At 50.7% G+C, this 22238-nt stretch overlaps 1 protein-coding gene across 1 annotated transcript in view; it reads right to left on the reverse strand.

The window, feature by feature from the left end:
• Positions 1-10691: 10691 nt before the first annotated feature.
• Positions 10692-22238, reverse strand: part of IPO4 (importin 4) — a 2281504-nt gene continuing 2269957 nt past the window's right edge. Inside the window, exon 31 of the mRNA XM_086923725.1 lies at positions 10692-11161. The gene's annotated coding sequence lies outside the window, so the exon portion shown is untranslated. The remainder of the gene's footprint in view (positions 11162-22238) is intronic.

Raw genomic sequence — 22238 nt, forward strand, 5'->3', positions numbered from 1 at the left:
CCAAGTCCTTATAGCTGTTCTATGATATCGCATACCATATACTCTTAAGTGCATTATAATCCTCGCGGTTATTTGCTATCTTTGGTATCGCTTTATCAAAACATGTAGAGTAAGGTGTCATACGAATTGGAATACTAACCCCTCGCCAATTCTGGCGACGGGGTTAGCATTCCATCCTTCTAGAGGGACACGACATGTATGTAACTGTGAACCCCGGTTAAAGTTAACTCGAGCCTCAGCATCACAAAATGGATGCTGCCACCACAGACACAAGTCTGACCCCCTGCAGCTGGGAGTCCTTCCAGCGAGGGGAGCTTGGACAAAGGGTTTCCTGTCAGGGGCGGTGCTAGCACCATCCCAGACAGGGTTTTGTGTATCCTTGGTAGGCAGGGCTGAATAGGAAGGTGACTGCAAGTGGCACCCCGGTGCTCACTGTGCATCTGCCAGTTTGAACCAGTTCCAGGGGCACACCAGCCCCTGAGCTGGGAAAAGTCCGGCATGGGAGAGAGGTGTAACCACCCCCCTTCCTGGTCCCACCCATGGGCAGGACCTAGTCCCGTACCAGCCCCTTTCTTTAGTATAAAGGGGGGAGCGCGGACCCTTCCAAATTAGATCATCTTTGAATCCTGAAACTACTTTCTACGAAAGGAACTCAAGACTTCTTCCTAAGATTTCTCCCTTGTGACTAAGGAGTAGTCACCCTGCATCTGCGGGCACCAACTAAGAACACTGCGGTTTGCTGCACGTCCTTCCTCTGGAATCAGACCGACCAGCACGACGAGACCCGGCTTCCCTGGCACCTCTGACCTCTACCTACATCATCAGCCCAGCTGAGATCTGTGGGTGTGACAAGACCTCGAGGGACCGGCCATCTTCAGAACTGCACGACTATTATCCAGCACGACCGCCGAGGGATCCTCGAGGGAGTGCTTTGGGGTTTGAGAAGCCCTAACGCTGAGCAGCTCCGGCACCGAAGTCCAGCCCCCCAGCATCCACGAGATCTGCGTGGGGCCCTTCTGCTCTTTGCTGCTCACCTCGTTGTCCGGCCACTTGCCTGCTGGCTTGTAGCCCTCTTGACGACGAACGATGACACTTCCATCGCTGGTCTGGTTGCTCCAGACTGGCCCTTGCTCCCCTCCAACAGAGGAGCACTCCGGACCATCCTGGTCCACTCCAGACGCCATTTTGAGTCCACCGCGTGGGCTTGCATTTGCCAAGAGTTGTTGCCCCAATCCTGGGTCCAACATCGCCGACAGCAGATACCTTCGTGGGACAGCTCGCACCTCCATCGTGGTCGCCGACAACGCCTCCTGGTCCGAGAGACTGCAGAGCCCAGCGTCACCCACTCACCTGGTTGAGGTGACTTCATCCGGTGCCATCCTGGTGCCCATCTAATCACTGGCTAGTGATTCAGAACTTGGTCCGCTCTGCTTACAGGTATCCATCATCACCGATCCAGGCTTGGATCACATCGAACTTCATCACTGGTCGCCTGCCAGCAACAACTTCTTTCAGGCTCCATAGACTGCAACGAGGATTCCCGACGTCTTTTCAGCCCTATGCAGCCGCAGCCCCTGGGCTAGGTAACCTGAGCATTTCGGTGCTCCAGCATAGCTTAACTATCTAAGTGTCCAGATCCTTTTTCGTTTCAGCTCTACCTAGTCGGATTCGTCCGATAACACTAACTTTACGAAATCTAGCATCCATAGACTTTGCCCCGCATCCCGCGTGAGAGTGCACACTCTGCACCCGATCTCCCTAGGCCTCCTGCTCGTAATCGGAAGGTTCAGTAGTCCAGTCCTAGCGATCCTGAAGCCTCTGGATCTTGTTACTTACCTGCTAGTATTTCGCATTCCACTTTTGTAGTATATGGTTTTCCGTGCCCCTCGGGCATTTGCGTAAATTGTGCAACTTTCAGAATTTCTTTAAGAGCTTTGTATTGTGCTTCGCGCCCTGTCCTCATAAAGAGTCCAGGGCTGTTGTGTTCTAAATAAATATACTTTTATTTTCATAACTTGTGTGGTGTCCTTTCACTTGGTGTTCAAGGGGTATATGTAGGCTTTCTGGTTTTCAGTTTCTATTTTTGGTAAATTCTGGTGGTGTTTTTTCAGTGTTTTCCAGTGATTTCAATATCTCATAAAAACAGTGCTTTTCAGTGGTTACTCGTTTTCGCGCCATAAAAAATAACTAAAACAGTGTTTTACCGGTGTTTATGGAACGCTATGCTTTTATTATTGCTTGTTTCTGGAAGACATTTCGTGCAACCATCTATGCTATATCAAGTCAAGGAATCCCTCAACAGAGGCCCTACAGAAGATGCTTAACTACCAATTCTAAGGGTATAAGCATTGGTCTGATGCCTACAGCGCTGCAGCACGTTCCTCCCACAGACATGTGTAAATAAATGACTGCCACAAAGGTGCTCGTGAAGAGGTGGATGTGGTGTGAGTTTCGAAACTTGACTGTGGCTGCGTACAGCCGGGGCTGTAGATGGCATCTCAGTTCTACCCCATTCTGAGATACCTCTCAGTCTATGTAGTGTCAGTGTCAGGCTTCTCTTGTTGTGAGAGCAGTGTCCATAAGTTGCACCTCTCCTTGCAATGCTATCAGAGAGAGGCACCTCGCATTGACTGCGCCTGTGAGACACTGTCCTCGCTGTATTTGTGGGATGGTGGTGGTATGCATCTGTGTAAGGATGGTGTGCAAGCTGGATGTGGAATTGAAAAAGGGAGTAAGTTTCGGGAGGTGGTGTAGGAGTAGATGTGCACATGGATGAAAATGTGAGAACGCTGTAAGTCAGTGTGTGCGTGGAGTTGGATGTGGGAGTGTAGGGAGCTTGTGTGTGTGTGTGTGTGGCTGTCCTTGTGGAATGTGAGAACGCTGTAGGTGTTAGTGGGCATGTAGTGCTGGAGGTAGGAGTGTGGGGAGATGGTGTGGGTGCGATTGTGGTGGTCTGTGTTGGAGTGCGGGAATGCTGCGGGTATGAGAGTAGGTGGGGTGGCAGTTTGGTGCAAGTGCTAGTTGGTATGAATGCCATTGTCATTTCTATTGTCCACAGTTTCCCTGCATACCCGGGTCTACAAGCTATCGGTCTGCAATCTGAGGATGCACAGGATAATTTCGTTCAGGTTCTTTGTCCATTTTCTTAATTTTATTTTTAAAGAGACACCCTCAGCCTGCTGTCCCCTCCCTCGGCCTCCGTTTCCTGAGCTCAGAAGCAGTTGAGGCCTGAGATAAGGATCGTGCAGACGGGTCAAGGTGTGTGCAGCTTGTGATGGCGTTTCCTTTTTGCTTCACTACCCCAGACCCTGGCACCACCTGCAAATAAAATATCAAAGGAGGATTGTTTGTAATGGGGACACTTTGCAGCCGGCCTTTGTCTTGTGATGGGACAGGGTGCGGGGTGGGGGTGTTTGCATGTCTTATCAAATGTCTCCAACTATTGAGTGGCAAGGTCCTCCTGCCTTAAAGGGCCAGAGGCTCCCAGCTATCTCTGGAACCGGCCACCCAATCTCCCAGATAAACTCCAAGTCCTCTTTGTAAACACAGCAGCCATTAATGTTATGTAGTACCTGCTTCAAGAGTGTGCCAGAGTGCAGCCGTGCTTCCATAGTACGTCAGAGTTAGGAAATGACTGAATTCCTTCTTGTATTTATCATTATTGGGGCATGTATGCTGAAACTCTAAAAAAGCCCCCAGTCCCTCTTCGAGTTATCATATTGTTTAGGAGCAGCCATCATCCCACATAATTCCCAGGTGGTCAACAGGTTTCATTTGATTCATCACTTCAGTGTAGTGCATGTTAGCTCCTGGCTCCTGATCGAAAGGGGCATCATATGGAGTGGCCGTGGACATTTCTGAGCCTGTGTGGAGATCCAGCAGCTGCTCTTTGCCATCAGGACTGCACTGGCACGAGGACTAGGAGGGAGGTGAGGTCGGATCAGTACCTACATTTATGTGAAAATGTGGACTTCCAGCAGCCTGGGGCGCCCCCGAGACTGCATAATCTGTAAAGAGCGCTATGTAAATGAAGCTTTGAGTGGAAAGAAAGGCCAGGGACTCGCTTGTCTGGCCTACATCACAGGTGTTTTATCGGCCTAGCTTGCCCATTGTCATGTGCAGTAGGACAATGGGACAAACTGAAGAGGCACGGCATGTGGTGGGTTTCCTCCCATCCTGGGTGAGCGCGACAGTAAGGCCTCGGGGCGAGCACTAATGTTGCAGGGGCAGGGGGGAGGGGCTGTGCCGTGAGCTGGATTACCAGTGGTGGCCTGTTTAGAGGCTCTGACTTTTTCTCCAGCAACTGTCAGACGAGCGTGGGTGTGCGCTAGCACCTTGTCAATTTAAAAATTGCAAGGGGGGGACGGGGACGTTCTCCATTGAACGAAAATAAAAAAAATGACGCATAACAACCAATAGGAGCAAAAAGAAAACGTTTTTTGACAACCCAATTACATTTTTTAAACGTTACTGTGAAAAATATTCATCCAGGGACACAATGACTAAGGGAAGGTAGAAAACAAATGGACTGGCGAGTAACAAAAGTGCAGAAACGATAGTGTGAGTTACCTGTGTGGGGTAAGGGACTTACGTGTGGGGAAATGTATTACGGGGATAGATGTCTTGTGTGGTTAGAGAGACAGGCTACATGTGCGTGCGTTGCCTGTGCATGTGCTGTGCTCTGGGGCGAGGCAGGGGCATCCGAAGCATGTTCCGTGATGGCAGCAGCAGGCAGGACCGGTGCAGGCCACTCCGCACACTGAGTGACACATGTACAGAAGCTGGTGACTAAACACACACGCCAGGCAGACATACACATGAACAAACACTGTCCTTCACACACATACAAGCGCGCACCATGCACAGAAGAAAAGCACACACCAGGCACACACACAAACAAAAAACATAGCCTTCACACACAAAAGAGGGACGTACGCACCATGCACAGACTATAAACACCCAGGCAGAGATACACTTGAAGATGCACCGTCCCATCATACACACAACACATGCATATCATACACGGAGGACCAGGATTTTAAAATCCAATACGTAGGGCATTAGGGCATTAGGAGGTAAATACAGCATGCAAGTGAAAGGTGCATATCTTCTTGCTACTGTAATTTTACTATTTATGTCTGTTAATCTTATATTTCTTGGCTATTTGGTATCGTGTATTGAAGATATTGTGCCCCAAAGTCACTACAAAGCAAACCCAACGCCAACTTCCGAAGTGAGGGTTGTCATTATTTTCTACCATTTGAACATTTTTGTTTTCAACAAAGGACCTGAAACGCATCTTAAAACGTGTGCAGGAAGCACCCTTTTCCATAAAAATATATTTATATTATTTGATTTTCATGGTACAAAGCGCATCAATACTCTTAATGTACACACAAAGACGTTCCAGAAGAAAAATGGGAAGCTAAAATAAGTATAGATTCTACAGGGTTAGGCCCGTCGTGTTTTGCTGTTGTCTTGTACCCAGACAGGTGCCAAAACCTCAATTAACAAAGACTGTTTCTGTGCTCAGCTTCGCCCCCAGGGGCTCTGAGAAGGGGCGAAAGAACAACAAAGCCTCGTTAAGCAAATGGTCTATTTAAAGACCTCTGAATTACTCGCGTGCGGCCGCAGTAAGGCAGACGGCAGACCGCAGATCACAACAGCTCCTCTTCCCCACGCCAACTATGAAAAAAACAGTGACACTCGGTTTAAACCGGGCCAGCTGTTTTTCATTTAGTAGTGTACTTTCGGCTACAGTCGGTTTTAACCGAATTCCGAACAGCCTAGGTATATGTGATGGTATAACAGCTGGCTTAACACGCCCTCTAGAGTTTAGCCTAAAGACTGCTCTTGTCCATGCTACTAGGATAGCTGGTCTAAAAGGTTGACTTACAACCAATCATCAATAAGGGTCGTTTGGAATGATACATAGTGATCACTAGAATAGTGAGCACTACATATCAGGCCAACTTCTCACAACTTCCATTCCCCGTCTCATTGAAATGTGAAAACAGGAGCTGTTAGATGTCACTTTTAAGCTGTTGAGACAATCCCAGAACCTTGCTGGGAACCAAACTTAATGAAAAGAGGGTTGGGTTGTGCTGGAAGTCAATGTTTTTTAGACTTGGAGAAGCAGCGTTTAAGGCAACTGGTGTGAGGATAATTTCCACTTCTGACTCGATTAGGCCAAGTACAATGGTAAAACATGCTTCCCGGAGATTCTAAACTTACATTTATATCAACTGAAATAGCATCTAAAGTTCAGCTTCACTGCACTTCTCACCTGAACGAACATCATGAAAAATGTTAATATAAAAATCCTGCCTGGCCATTTCAAGACTGGACTCATACCATCCATATGCTGCAGTGCAATTGAGTACCTCTCTCTCTAGGAATAAAATTTCACAATTACGGTTTCAACATCACTCGATATACTCTGCTTAAAGAGTCTTTAATCCTGGGCTTTTATTTTGCAGCTCAATGTTTTCAAGTAATTCTAATTAGATCAAGTGATGCAGGTGCAAAATTAGAATGTCCAAAGGCTATTCTCCATGCTTTAAGCAGGACACTTGCATTCCTCTCCATCAAGCCAACTGCGAGCATAGAATTTCAGAATCCCTTGCTATTTGACTTGATTCGCAGGCGTACCTGACAGACTCCGACGCCGAGGGCTGATCTCTTCCCTCCTTCCCGCCCTGGTCCGACGCGGTGGCTAGCACCGTTGCGGAGGGCGAGGAAGGTCGAGACTGCCACTTCCGGTGCGCAGGGGGGCCGGTTAGCGCTCTAGTGCTCCTGAGGCACTCACGCTGTGGGAAATAAAAGGCACCGAAGGAGCCGGTCGCGTGGTGGTGAGTAGGCAGTGGCAGTGTCTACAGCCACTGTGCTCGGCGCTGAGGCAGTTTTTAAATCGTTTTACTCTGATGCAACTTTAATTTGGTTTTAACCTTGCTGCTGGAATAGCTATTGCACAGAGGCTTTCATGGGACAGCGATTAAGGCTTCCCTGTTTAAACACACTCTGCTGGACTTGATTCGCAGGCTTACCTGACAGACTCCGACGCCGAGGGCTGATCTCTTCCCTCCTTCCCGCCCTGGTCCGACGCGGTGGCTAGCACCGTTGCGCGGAGGGCGAGGAAGGTCGAGACGCCACTTCCGGTGCGCGGGGGGCCGGTTAGCGCTCTAGTGCTCCTGAGGCACTCACGCTGTGGGGAATAAAAGACGGATTTACCCTCGGCCGCGCAGCGGGCGCAACAAAGGCGCGCCAAAGTCACGCTTAAGTCAAGCCCGTCTGCGCCCGTCCGCGGCCGGATGCGGGCCAGGGCCATGCCCCCTGCTCCACAGAAAGGTCACTTATGTTGGAGCAGAGATGACTTGCTGTCCCTCCGCAACTCGTGCACTAGCAGATCTTGTCTGCATAGCGTAAGAGTTGATGAGAACATGGGTTGCAAACACTGCCAGTTCTCTTTTGACCTGTCTAAGCCGGCTAAAAAAGAATATCATAAGCTGGTTTGTGGTTTGCTAAAATGTCCGGTCGCTGCGTGGGCATAGACTGGACATCCATGATCTTCTTAGTGAAAAACAATGGGATCTAGTCTTCTTTACGGAGACATGGCTGGACTGTGACTCTTCCCCAGAGGCCCTCGAAGCCATTCCGGAGGGCTATACCCTGGTACAGCAAGATAGACCGAAGGGGAGAGGTGGAGGGATAGCCATTGCTGCCAGGCAGGGCTTACGCTGCCATTTTGAGCCGACGGCTATCACTAATAGTGAGGTGGGTGAGTTTTCCATTCAGGTCAATGGGGGGTACAGTGTGAAGGGCCTCCTGATATACAGGCCTCCTGGCTCAGCTGCCGGATTCGTTGATAGCCTGGTCGAAGGCATCACAGAGGTAGCCCTGCGCACGGATAAGTTCCTGGTGTTGGGTGATCTTAACCTACACTTGGACGACCCTGTGGATAAGATGGCCGGGGACCTCTGCAAAGCAATGAGTGCGCTTCAATTTGAGCTGATAGGCAAACTTCCCACCCACTTACGGGGCCACTTACTGGACCCCATTTTTGCCAACTGGGAACAGATGGAGGCTGCGACCCCCGTACCCATTCCCTGGTCGGACCACTACCTGGTGCCCTTCTCGATCTACATTCCGGGAACTATAGTACCGGAACAGGTAGTACTACATCACCCAAGGCGGAGATGGGCTAACTTCTCCCAAGTCAGGTTTAATGAGGCACTTACGATGGGGGGTTATCCGGGGGGCGAGGATGTGGAGACAGCTAATAATAACTTGAATAAGCGCATCATGGCTGCCCTAGACCAGGTTGCCCCGCTCGCCCTGGTTAGATCGGAGGGACGAGCCCTGAAATCGGCATCTTGGTACACAGAAGAGGTGCGAATGGCCAAGAGCGCATGTAAACGCGCAGAAAGACAGTGGAGAGGATGGACTATCTTGTAAGCAGGCGCAACTACCATAGACTAATTAGAAAGGCTAAAAAGCTGTATTTTGACACTAGGATTAAGGAGGCAGAAAATTCCTCGAAGGAACTGTTTTTAATTTACAAGTCTCTCTCGGTAGGGAAGCCTGCAGCAGTCCCAGAGGAATTCTGTACGGTGGATAGCTGTAACCGAGTGGCAGAGTTTTTTGCTAATAAAGTGGCAACTATTTACTTGGCCTTTCCTAGTCAAGCCACCATAGCCTCCGAGATTGTAGAGGAATGTGGGGTAAGGGGAGGGCACCAGATGTTAACTACATTTGTCACCCCGCCTACTGAAAAACTCATTCAGATCTGTGGCTCGATAAAATCAGGCTCCCCAAAAGATTCTACTACTCCTAGGCGCCTGATGGGCAGTTTGCCTACTTTGAAGCCGTACATCCGCCACCTCCTGAACACCCCTTTTGAGACCCATAGTGTCCCTGAGGCCTGGAAGCGGGCAGTAGTCCTTCCTCTTCAAAAGAAGCCCAATATCAACTATGATAGGCTGGACAATCTCCGCCCTATTTCTCTTTTGCCATATATGGCAAAGGTTGCTGAAAAAATTGCAAACCTCCAGCTGATGGGCTTTGTAGAGGAAGCCTCCCTACTCCATGACTCTCAGTTCGGCTTCCGCCCACGGCATTCGACTGAGTCAGCGCTGCTAATGGCAGTAGAATCCTTACGGCAGGGAGTGGATGAGGGCCAGACTATGGCTCTGATCCTTTTGGACCTAAGCGCAGCATTCGACACTGTAGCTCATTCCACCTTGCTACAGTGTCTGAATGATGGAGAAGTTTCAGGGGCTGCACTTGGGTGGATCCGGTCCTTCCTGACAGGCAGATGCTTTCAGGTCCGCCAGGGAGAGTGCTACTCTAGGGAGATTGGGTTGGGCCAGGGCGTGCCGCAGGGCTCGTCCCCGAGCCCGACACTGTTCAACCTGTATGTCTCCCAGCTGGCGGCCATAGTTGAAGGCTATGGACTACGTCTGGTGTCCTATGCCGACGACACGCAGCTGGTCATCTCCCTCTCCCGCGCACCCGGGCTGATGGCGGACAATTTCAGAGTGTGCATGCAAGAACTGGCAACCTGGATGTCCGCCAACTGCCTAAAACTCAATGGCAGTAAGACCGAGGTGCTCGTGGTAGGGGGATGCCCATCTGTATGGACGTCGGCGTGGTGGCCGCCCTGCCTAGGAGAGACGCCTGTTGCCTGCCAGGAAGTAAGGAATCTTGGGGTGTGGTTGGACATTGACCTTGCCTTTGGCCCCCAGATTGGCCGAGTGGTGGGGACATGTTTCGGAGTTCTAAGAACTCTGAGAAAGGTCTTGGATTTCCTGCACATTTCTGCTCGTCAGACGCTGGTGCATGCCTTAGTCACCTCACGCCTGGATTACGGCAATTTGTTGTATCTGGGGGCCACGGGAAAGGCTCTCAACCGCCTTCAGGTGCTGCAAAATGCTGCTGCTCGCCTTATTTTGAGGCTTCCTAAAAGATCTCCCTCTAAGGCAGCACTTCAGGCCTTACACTGGCTTCCTGTTAGGAGCAGGGTGGAATTCAGAGCCCTTGCCACGTGTCACCGCATCCTGGGTGGCAAAGCCCCTGCCCCGCTACAGAGTCTGGTCACCAGGTATGAGCCTACAAGGACTCTGCGCTCCTCCTGCACAGGTCTTCTAAAAATTCCAAAAATTAGGAAGGCACGTATGGGGGGGGGGGGGGGGGGGGGGGGAGAAAGGTCATTCAGATATCTGGTAGCGAAGCAGTGGAATGACCTTCCGTCAGAGTTACGCTTGGAGTCCTCAGAACTCATGTTCAGAACAAAACTTAAGACTCACTTATTCAGACGGTAGACGGTTGTGCTGGCTGCTTGGACTGCTTACTCCACTTTTCATAGCGTGGGGACACGCCTGTAGGCGTACACCAGGCGCTTTATAAATCTCCCTAATAATAATAATAATAATATTGTCAAATTGATTTGGTCATATGAATGTCAAAGTTTATCCTGGAACATTCAAGATGCCCTACGAGGCAGCAGAGGGGCCATCACCTTTAATTACAGGAAAAACAAGCCTGATGTTCCTCCTCCAGCTGACAGCCTATCACTTGACCCCTCAAATCGTCAACAGTTTACAGACTGGTAAACATGAACTATCCTAGAAGGGGTAAACATAACAGAGTACCAGCAGAGTACAAACGTTTAATAAAAACCAGATCAATAGAACTAGATTTCAAGAAATACATTTTAATTTATCTTTATATTTCATATGTATTATAACAGAACACATTTTCTCTGAAAATCATTTTTCATTTAAAATTCAGCACACTCTGCCCAAGCTTTAAATGTGGCTGCAAAAACAAGTTTGAAAATAACATATCTGGGTAGAATAAAGGGTGAGGTAGTGCTCATGGCATTATTTAGGTGCACCAAACAAAATTGAGGAGCAAAATAACTGGAACTGAAACATAGATAATATGAAGATTCATGTTTCAATGGGGTGAGAGATGGGAAAGATGAGGATCCAAGACTGTCCCAGGAACAAGTGAGGGCTATGATGCCTTACACTCCTATCTTCAAGCTTACAAAGCCTTGTTTGCCAATGGGATGTTCAATGACTGGGACGGGCCAACTGCTTGCTCCTCCATCAATTTCTGGCACTCAATCAAAAGCTCATTACACCATGGGACACCGGCCCTAAAAAGAAATTTGAGAAAACAAGATCAGTTTGTTCATTTAAAGTACTATTTTAAAGACAAGGAGAAACAGTGTGACAATGAGAAGGACTGAATGAGGACAGTTCTAGAGGATCTAGTAGAGGGATGGAAGCAAGAAAGGCCAGAAGTGAAGATATAGAGGTGTATGGAGATGAAGCTAGAATTGAAGGTTGCGACGGAAGGACAGAAAACTAAACAAGATAACTGAAGATGCAAGATTGTTGTAGAGGGATTATCAGGGATCAAACTAAAGAATAGAACACAAAGATACAGGATGCCAGGCAGAGAACAGTTGAAGTACATAACAAATGGAAGATAGAAATGCAAGGCAAGGTGAACTAAGGATATATACAGGTGCTCACTCAGCAAGGGTGTGCATTTATTGACTCAGCTGAGCTCAGGTTATTGCAAAAAAAAGCACAATATGCCCAACATTCAGATGTATTTTAATATTCTTTACAAACATGCCTCATGTCTCTGTAGCTAAGGAAGTTGGAAAACAAACTGAATTGGTAAAGAGAAGAAAAAAAGCAGAGTAAGTTAAGTACCATTGTTTTGCATGGGAGCTCGATGAAGAAATGCGTTACTTACCTGTAACTGCAGTTATCCAGTATTAGTATCTTTCATAGATTCACATGCCAGATATATATATATATAGTAATGGGCAAGAGGCCTCATTAGTAACATATCCATGTCCTTTTGTAAAAAGGACCAAACTTTGGCCAAGAGCCAATCAGCTATAACACCACCTTCTAGAACCTTCCTGGAATGAGCCCTAGACCCTCAGATTTTCAAAAGCACAGTGGTAAGTAGTATACTACTGAGAGAAACTAAGGTGAGCCCTTCCAGGGGAGGTGGGTGGGTTGCATGTGAATCTATGAAAGATACCAATACTGGATGACTGCAGTTACAGGTAAGGAAACGCATTTCTTATCCAGTATTATGGGTATCTTTCATAGATTCACATGCCTGAATCAGAGTAGCGAGCAATAACGAGCACATTTTGAATGGTACAACATGAAACCTTACTAGATAATAACATATCAATTGTGAAATGCAAAAGGTACCAAAATGCAATATAAAAGAGAAATGTGCAAGTAGACTGTAGGAAGGTGGGATGAAAGAGAAGGCTCACCTCTAGTGAAATAGATGACGGAGCACAGCTTGTCCCACTGCTGCATCTTTCGTAAGGTCAATATCCAAGCAGTAGTGCCTGGTGAACGTATGCGGCGTCTTCCATGTCGCCGCTCTGCATATGTCAATGATGGGCACTCACGCAAAGAGCGCCATGGAGGTTGAGACTGCGCTAGTGGAATGAGCATGAACCTTGGAATGCAGAGGATGTCCTGCTTGCTTTTGACAGAAAGTAATAGCTGCAGAGATCCAACGTGAAATGCTCTGCTTAGTCAATGGAAGACCTTTCCTAGGTCTGCTAAAGGCAACGAAGAGTTGGTTAGACTTCCGAAATGTGTCTGTTCGGTGGATGTAGAACTTAAGGCAGCGTTTGAGATCAAGAGAGTGGAGAGACCTCTCTGCTGCGGAAAGGTGGATTCGGGAAGAAAGACCGCAGGACTATAGGCTCATTAAGGTGAAAGTCAGATGGGACTTTTGGAAATTTATTTAAGATTAGTCCTTAGTGTAGGAGAGTAGGGTCTGCAATCCTATGATCACCCCAGATTTTTCCCTTTTGCTTCACTGGTTTACGACTTTCCCTGGCTGTGGGCCTGCTAATCAGACCCACAGCCTAGCTGTTCTCTCTCTAAAATGACACATGTACCTTAGGGGCATTTACCAATTGGCACTGGGCCACCTTATCAGTCCCTGTACAGTATACATTAGGCATCCAGGGCATAGGTGTACCCAGGGCCTACCAGGGGCTGCAGCATGTATTATGCCACCCCTGGCTGGCCATCTAAATCTGACAATTGGCTGCACGACAGCTGGGCAAGGTGGTGTAATCACCCTTTGCTTTAGATATAGTATTCCTATATCTAACCTTAAAATGGACACATGTATTCCTATCAGTCACTCCTATGGCAGGCCTTAACAACCCTGAAGGCAGAGTGCTTGGAATTATGTGAGATGGTGCTCTGGCATGAGCTGAGCCCGTCTGCAGCTTGCGGAACCAAGTCCTAATAGCTGTTCTATGATAACGCGTACCATATACTCTTAAGTGCATTATAATCCTCGCGGTTATTTGCTATCTTTGGTATCGCTTTAGCAAAACATGTCGAGTAAGGTGTCATACGAATTGGAATACTAACCCCTCGCCAATTCTGGTGACGGGGTTAGCATTCCACCCTTCTAGAGGGACACAACATGTATGTAACTGTGAACCCCGGTTAAAGTTAACTTGAGCCTCAGCATCACAAAATGGATGCTGCCACCACAGACACAAGTCTGACCTCCTGCTGCTGGGAGTCCTTCCAGCGAGGAGAGCTTGGACAAAGGGTTTCCTGTCAGGGGCGGTGCTAGCACCATCCCAGACAGGGTTTTGTGTATCCTAGGTAGGCAGGGCTGAATAGGAAGGTAACTGCAAGTGGCACCCCGGTGCTCACTATGCATCTGCCGGTTTGAACCAGTTCCAGGGGCACACCAGCCCCTGAGCTGGGAAAGACTGGACAAAGGAGAGGGGTGTTACCACCCCCCTCCTGGTCCCACCCATGGGCTGAACCTAGTCGCGTGCCTGCCCCCTTTTGCAGGATAAAGGTAGGAGCAGGCCCCCTTCCCAAATTAGATCATCTTTGAATCCTGAAACTACTTTCTACGAAAGGAACTCAAGACTTCTTCTCAAGATTTCTCCCTTGTGACTAAGGAGTAGTCACCCTGCAGCAGCAGGCACCAACTAAGTATCTTGCAGTTTGCTGCCAGTCCTTTTTCCGGAACCAGACCGACCAGCACGACGAGACCCGGACCCCCTGCCCTCTCTGACCTCTACCTGCCTCTACAGCACAGCTGAGAACCGTGGGTGCGACGAGACCAGTGGACCCGGCGACCATCAGAACCAGCACAACACTGACCTAGCACGACCGCCGAGGGACCCTCGAGTGGGTGCACTGGGGTAAGAGAAGCCCCAACCCCAAGCAGCACGAGCACCGAAGACCAGCCCCCCAGCATCCACCAGATCTGCGTGGGGCCCTTTTGCTTCTGTGTCGCTTGCCACGTTGTCCGGTCACTTGCCCGGTGGCTAGTGACCCTCCAGACGACGTCCTACGTTTGTTTCACCGCTGGTCTAGCTCCTCTAGACTGGCCCTAGTCTCCTCCTGATGGGGACCTTCCTCGGACCATCCTGGTCCACTCCAGACGCCATTTTGTGTCGCCACGTGGGCTTGCCGTAGCCAAGGCTTGTTGCCTCCTTTACCGGATCCAGCATCGCCAGCAGCAGACATCCGACGTGGGACAGCTCGCAGACCTCCAGCCTGGTCGACATCAGCGCCCCTGGTCCGTGCAGCAGCAGAATCCAGTGTCACCTCTTCGCCTGGCTGAGTGACCTTGTCCGGTGCCATCCTGGTGCCCACCTAATCACTGGCTAGTGATTCAGAACTTGGTCCCCTCTGCTTACAGGTACTCTTCTTCACTGATCCAGTCCTTGGATCAGCCCGGAACATCTTCACTGGTCGCCTGCCAGCAACTTCCACTTCAGGCTCCTGGTTCGTCAACGAGGATTCCCGGCGACACTTGAACCCTATGCAGCCGCAGCCCCTGGGCTAGGTAAACGAGTACCATGGTGCTCCAGCGTAGAACAACTCTCTAAGTGTCTAGATCCACTTTCGTTTTTGACCTACCTAGTCGGGTTCGCCCGAGAACACTAACTTTGTATTTCCTAGCATCCATAGACTTTGTCCCGCATTGCGCGTGAGAGTTCCCACTCTGCACACGGCGCCCCTAGGCCTCCTGCTTCTAATCTAAGGGTTCAGCATTGTAGGCCTAGCGATTCTAAAGTCTCTGAGAACTGTTACTTACCTGCTAGTGATTTGCATTCCACTTCCATAGTATATGGTTTTTCGTGCCCCTCGGGCATTTGTGTAAATTGTGCGACTTTCAGTATTTCTTTAAGAGCTTTGTATGGTGCTTAGCACCCTGTCCTCATAAAGAGTCCAGGGCTGTTGTGTTATAAATAAATATCCTTTTATTTTCATAACAACTTGTGTGGTGTCCTTTCACTTGGTGTTCAAGGGGTATATGTGATGGTATAACAGCTGGCTTAACACGCCCTCTAGAGTTTAGCCTAAAGACTGCTCTTGTCCATGCTACTAGGATAGCTGGTCTATAAGGTTGACTTACAACATATCATCAATAAGGGTCGTTTTGAATGATACACAGTGATCACTAGAATAGTGAGCACTACATATCAGGCCAACTTCTCACACTGGGCCCACTGAAACTTCAGGTCCCACTGCTGAGCCCGCATCCGCCACCTGGCTTGATGCACCAGAAGGATGCAGGAGGCTATCAGCCCCAGAAGCCGCAGCGTCAACCTGACCGAAACCCGGGATAAAGGCCGGAAGATTGGAATCAGAGCCTGTATATCCCGATCCCGTTGTTCGGGCGGGTAAACCCGAAACTGCGCAGAGTCGAGAGCGCTCCGATGAAAAGAAGCTTCTGAGAGGGACACAGGTGTGACTTCGGCACATTGATGGAGAACCCCAGCTGGTGCAGGAGATCCGCCGTAGTCTGGAGGTGGCTGACTACCGTCTGGGGCGAGCCCGCCTTCAACAACAAGTCGTCGAGGTAGGGGATGACTGAGACCCCTAACCTGCGCAGATGAGCTGCGACCACCGCCATCACCTTCGTGAACACCCGTGAGGCGCTGGTAAGGCCGAAGGGGAGCACGGTAAACTGAAAGTGCTCGTGGCCTACCGTGAACCGCAGGTAACGCCGATGGGTCGGCAGGACCGGGATGTGTAAATACGCGTCCTGCAAGTCCAACGCTACCATCCAGTCTCCTGGGTCTAGGGCAGCTAAGACCAGAGTCAGCATTTTGAACTTCTCCTTCCGGAGGAAGCCGTTGACGTTCCTCAGATCCAAGATAGGGCGTAGGCCCCCTTTGCGTTTCTTGGGTACCAGAAAGTAGTGGCAGCAGCAACCACGTCCTACTTCTGGCCCAGGAATGCGCTCGATGGCCCCCTTGGCCAAGAGGGCCGAAACTTCCTCCTGCAGGAGCCGCAAGTAATCCCCTGATGAGCGGTGGTGTTGGGGTGGCATGGCTTGAGGAGTCGTCTCGAAGGGGAGGGAGTAGCCCCTCCGGACGATCTGCAGCACCCACCTGTCCGAAGTGACAGTGCGCCAGTGAGAGTGGTGATGGCAAACCCTGCCTCCCACTGGCGTCACATGGGCCGAAAAGCACGGACTAGGAGGGTTTTGAGGCGGATGCTGCGGGGAAAGGTGTGGACTGACCTCGCCTGTTTCCCCGACCGCCACCACGGCGGTTTTCACGGCCGCCGCCGAGCTGGATGTTAGACTGCGGCGAGTGGCTGGCGGCAAGTGAGGGGACGCCCCTTCCCTGGCCACGAAAGGAGTGAAAGGCACCCGTTTGCTGGCGCGGGGCCGAGAGGCCCAAAGACTTGGCCGTAGCCCTGGAGTCCTTAAAGCGCTCAAGCGCGTGGTCTGCCTTGCCGCCAAAGAGGCGACGGCCATCGAACGGCATGTCCATCAGTGTGTTCTGGACATCTGCCGAAAAATTGGCGGATCTCAGCCAGGCGTGGCGTCTCACCTCCACTGTTGTAGCCATCGCTCTGCCTAGCGAGTCGGTGGTATCCAGCCCACACCTGATCGAATATTTGGCTGCATTCCAGCCTTCCACAAGGGCTTGGCCGAGTTTGGCCCGTACCTCCAACGGGCACTCTGGCAGCACCTCCGCCACCGTCTCCCACAGAGAGTGGGTGTAGCGGCCCAAGAGGCATGCGTTGTTGGAAGACCACAGTCCCAGACTAAGGGAGGAGAAGATCTTTTTGCCATACTGCTCATACCTCTTGGATTCCCTGTCCGGCGGGGCAGACGGGAATGTGGTCTGGGAATTGGAGGCCTGTATGACCAGGCTCTCAGGGGTGGGGTGGGCGGACAGGAAACATGGGTCACCCAGGGCCGGGCGGTGGCGTCTGGCCACGTTCCCATCTACGGGCGAACCCGTAGCGGGCTTGGACCAAGTGCCCAAAAGAACGTCAGTTAAGGCCTTGTTAAACGGCAGCAGAGGCTCGGTTGAGCATGACTGCGTCTTAAGGACCTCAGTGAGGAGGTTAGTCCTCAAGGCCGCGACGGGGAGCTCAAGGTCCAAGGCCTTGGCTGCCCTCATCAACACCACCTTGTGGCCTACTGTGAACCAAAGGTAACGCCGGTGGGCCGGGAGGACGGGAATGTGGAAATTAGAGTCCTGCAAGTCCAACGCTACCATCCAGTCTCCCGAGTCCAGGGCAGCTAAGACCTGAGCCAAAGTCAGCATCTTGAACTTCTCCTTCCGGAGGAAGCCGTTGACGTTCCGCAGGTCCAAGATAGGGCGTAGACCCCATTTGACCTTCTTGGGTACCAGAAAGTAGTGGGAGTAACAACCACACCCTACATCTGGCCAAGGAACGCGCTCAATGCCCCCCTTGGCCAAGAGCGCCGTAACTTCCTCTTGTAGAAGTTTCAAGTGATACCCCAACATGCGGTGGTACTGTGGTGGCATGGCAGAAGGGGTCGCCTCGAAGGGGAGGGAGTAGCCCCTTCGGACGATTTGCAGCATCCACCTGTCCGATGTGACCGTGCGCCAGCGGTGGTGGTGGTGATGGTGAAACCTGCCCCCCACTGGCGTCACATGGGTCTGAAAGCTCGGACTAGGAGGGTTTGGAGGCGGATGCTGCAGGGGCAGGTGTGGAATTGCCTCGCCGTTGACCCCGACCGCCGCCACGGCGGTTTCCACGTCCGCCACCGCGCTGGATGGTAGTCTGCGGCCCGTGGCTGGCAGGACATGTGGGGGCGCCCCTTCCTTGGCCACGAAAGGACGAAAGGCGGCAGTTTGCTGGCGCGGGCCGAGAGGCCCAAGGACTTGGCCGTAGCCCTGGAGTCCTTAAAGCGCTCAAGCGCATGGTCTGCCTTGTCGCCAAAGAGGCGACGGCTATCAAACGGCATGTCCATAAGAGTATTCTGGACAGCTCCCAAAAAGTGGGCGGACCTCAACCAGGCGTGGCGTCGAATCGCCACCGTCGTTGTCATCGCTCTGCCCAGTGAGTGCGTGGTATCCAGCCCACACCGGATGGAATACTGCGCTGCGTCTCAGCCCTCCGCAAGGAATTGGGCGAGTTTCGTCCGGACCCCCTCCGGACATTGCTGCAGCAAGTCCGCGACCATGTCCCACAGAGAGTGGGTGTAACGGCCCAAGAGGCACGCAGTGTTGTCTGACCGCAACCCCAAACTAATGGAGGAGAACATCTTTTTACCATACTGTTCGTACCTCTTGGATTTCCGATCGGGGGGAGTCGACGGGAATTCAGTCTGGGAGTTGGAGGCCTGGATGACCAGACTCTCGAGAGTGGGGTGGGTGGACAGGAAGCAAGGCTCGCCCGGAGCCGGGCGGTGGTGCCTGGCAAAGTTCCTATCTACAGGCGAACCTGTAGTGGGCTTGGACCAAATGCCCAGGAGAACGTCCGACAAGGCCTCATTAAACGGCAGCAGAGGCTCAGCCGAGCTTGCCTGCGGTTTAAGGACCTCAGTGAGGAGGTTAGTCCTCACGGCCGCGACAGGGAGCTCAAGGCCCAAGGCCTTGGCAGCCCGCGTCAGCACAACACTATAGGCAGCCCCCTCCTCCATAGCCATGGTAGGAGGGGAGAAAAATCAGTGCCGGGCGAAGTGTCCAGACCACTGGCATCCCCAAGCTCACCTGCCCAGTCCTGGGAAGGCTGGGACTCACGTGCCAGAGGGTCCCCGGACCCCTGCCAATCCTCCTCGTCACCCATTGTAGGAGAGTAGGGTCTGCTTTCCTATGGTCACCCCACTTTTTGCTTTTTGCTTTACTGGTTTTCGACTTAATGTGGCTGTGGGCCTGCTAATCAGACCCACAGCACAGCTGTGCTCTCTCTAAATTCAATACCATGTACTTTAGGTACATTACCAATTGGACATTGGGTCACCTTATGAGCCCTATACAGTGTAATATAGGTACCCAGAGCATAGGTGCATCCAAGGCCTACCAGTGGCTGCAGCATGTATTATGCCATCCCTGGCTGGCCACTCACATTGACACAACTGGCTGATCACTTAGCTGGGGCAAGGTTGTGTAATCACCCCTTGCTTAGGTGTAGTATCCCTATACCTACCTTTACATATAGATACATATATACCTTTAAGTCACTCCTATGGCAGGCCTTAACAATCCTAGAGGCAGAGTGCTTGGTTTTATGTGAGATGAGGCTCTAGCATGAGATGAGCCTTTCTGCAGCTTTCGGAACCATGTCCTTATAGTTGTTCTATGATATCCCCATACCATATACTCAAGAGCATTTTAATCCTCGCGGTTGAAGAAAACAAGTTACTTACCTGTAACTTTGGTTCCCCAGTATTGGTAACTTTCATAGATTCCCATGCTTTGTATCATTCCCCGTCGTCGGACAGGGAGTCTCGGTAATAAAAAATATCATAGTAGTAGGTACAAAAGAGAAAGGAAAGGCCTAGGCCTCATTCCCTTTTGTAACATATCAGCCTCTTTTTGTAAAAGAGACCAAACTCTAGGCGTCAGCCAATCAGAAGAGCCTCACCCTTAGAACCTTCCTGAAGGAACCTCAGAGCCTCAGATTTTCGTAGCCGTAGTGTGCTAGACACCATACTTGCTGAAGGCTGAGCTTTCCCCGGGGAGGTGGGTGGGCGCATGGGAATCTATGAAAGTTACCAATACTGGGGAACCAAAGTTACAGGTAAGTAACTTGTTTTCTTGCCCCAGTATTGGAACTTTCATAGATTCCCATGCTTTGTATCAGAATAGCAAGCAGTAAACACCATAAACACATTTTGTAAAGCAGTACATCATAACATTAGCAAGAAAAGTACAAAATGTGTCACCCATGGAAGGTGGGATAGAAAGGAAAGCTCACCCATCACTTGAAGAGGTTTCTCAGGACAGCCTGGCCCACAGCCGCATCATCCTGCTGCAAAGACTCTAAGCAATAATGCTTAGTGAACGTGTGCACGCTGCTCCAGGTAGCAGCCCTGCAGATGTCCTTGACATGTACCCCCGCAAAGAGGGCCGTAGAAGAAGCCACTGATCTCGTCGAGTGAGCACGGATCTTGCCCACTAGAGGTTTCCCTGCTAACTTGTGGCAATGCAGAATGGCACTTGAAATCCATCTCGAGATCCCCTGTTTGGACAGAGGGAGACCCTTGTTTGGACCGCCGAAAGCAATGAACAATTGCGAAGATTTTCTAAAGTCTTTGGCGCGGTCTATGTAGAACTTTAGACAGCGTTGCAAATCCAGAGTGTGCAATGTCTTTTCTGCTGGAGTGACTGGGTTCGGAAAAAATGTTTTTAGGATGACAGGCTCATTTAGATGAGTCAGTGGGGACCTTGGGAATGAACCTTGGGTTCGTCCTTAAGATGGTAGTGTTCTTTTTGAACTGCAAAAACGGTTCTTGGATAGTTAGGGCTTGCATCTCCCCCACTCGCCTCGCTGATGTGAGGGCCAAGAGTAGAGCTAACTTCCATGATAAGAATTTTAGGTCTGAGCGGTGAATCGGCTCAAAAGGTCACTTCATTAGTTGAGCCAGGACTAAGTTTAGATGCCATGTTGGAGGAGGAGATCGCACTGGTGGATAGACCCTGAACAGGCCTTTGAGGAATTGTTTGACAATTCTCGCAGACCACAAAGAAGGACCAGAATCCGATCTTCTGATTCTCGAAATCGCCGCTAAATGAACCTTGATAGTAGAATGGGACAGATTAGACTTAGCTAGCGAGAGTAGGTAAGGCAGGAGCTGATGAGGTTGTGACGTGAAAGGATCAATCTTTTCTTTTCTGCACCAAATACAAAATCATTTCCACTTCAATCTGTATGTTTTGTTTGTGGACGGAGCCCTCGCCTGAGAGAGGATGTCTTTGACCTCAGTGGAAAGAGGGACATTCGTGTATTCTCGCTGGTCAGGAGCCATGCAGTCAGGTGCAACGACCTTGGGTCTGGATGCCAAACTTGTCCTCCGGACATTGCCAGGAGATCCGGAACATCCTCTAGCTTTATCAGAGGTACTAGCGATAGCAGATGTAGTTCGGTGTACCAGAATTGTCTTGGCCATGCCGGGGCTATCAGGATGAGCTTGCATGGTTTCGTTCTCATTTTCCTGATGAGTCGAGGAAGCAGGGGGAATCGGTGGAAATGCATAGAGAAACCTCCCCGTCCAGGCTATCGATAGGGCATCGCCCAATGAGCCTTGGTGATGGAACCTGCTGGCGTAGGCTGGACACTTTCTGTTGGTGGGCGTTGCAAAAAGGTCCACCTCTGGTGTGCCCCATTTTTGAAAGAGTAGATCCAGAACTTGTTGTTTCAGCTCCCACTCATGACTGACTGAGGCGAGCCTGCTCAGTCTGTCTGCGCCCTCGTTGAGCACTCCTGGTAAGTGCTCCGCCTTCAGAGAAATTCCGTGAAGAATTGTCCATTCCAGAATCTGCTGAGCCGCTCGCGACAAGGGGAGTGACCTCGTCCCTCCTTCCTTGTTCACATAATGCATAGCCGTGGTGTTGTCCGTCCTGACTAGCACCTGTGAACCCCGGAGACGCGGAAGAAAGGCTTGAAGGGCTAGCCTGATCGCTCTCAGCTCCAACAGGTTGATGTGTAGCTTTTGGTCGCTTGGAGACCAATGGCCGCTGACCTGCAGGTCCTGCATCACGGCTCCCCATCCCTCCAATGACGCATCCGTCGTCAGTATGTGAGGCGATGGAACGCTTGCGAAGGATAGACCTCGGCATAAGTTTTGTTGATTCGACCACCAACGCACTGCCTCCTTCATTTCTCGAGTGACCACTACTTTGTCGTCGAACGATCCGTGCACTTGTTGCCACTGGAGGTCCAGTTGCTCCTGCAGGGGGCGCATCCGGAGCC

Source organism: Lissotriton vulgaris, chromosome 5 (assembly GCF_964263255.1).
Source record: "Lissotriton vulgaris chromosome 5, aLisVul1.2, whole genome shotgun sequence".
NCBI classification, from domain to species: Eukaryota; Metazoa; Chordata; class Amphibia; order Caudata; family Salamandridae; genus Lissotriton; species Lissotriton vulgaris.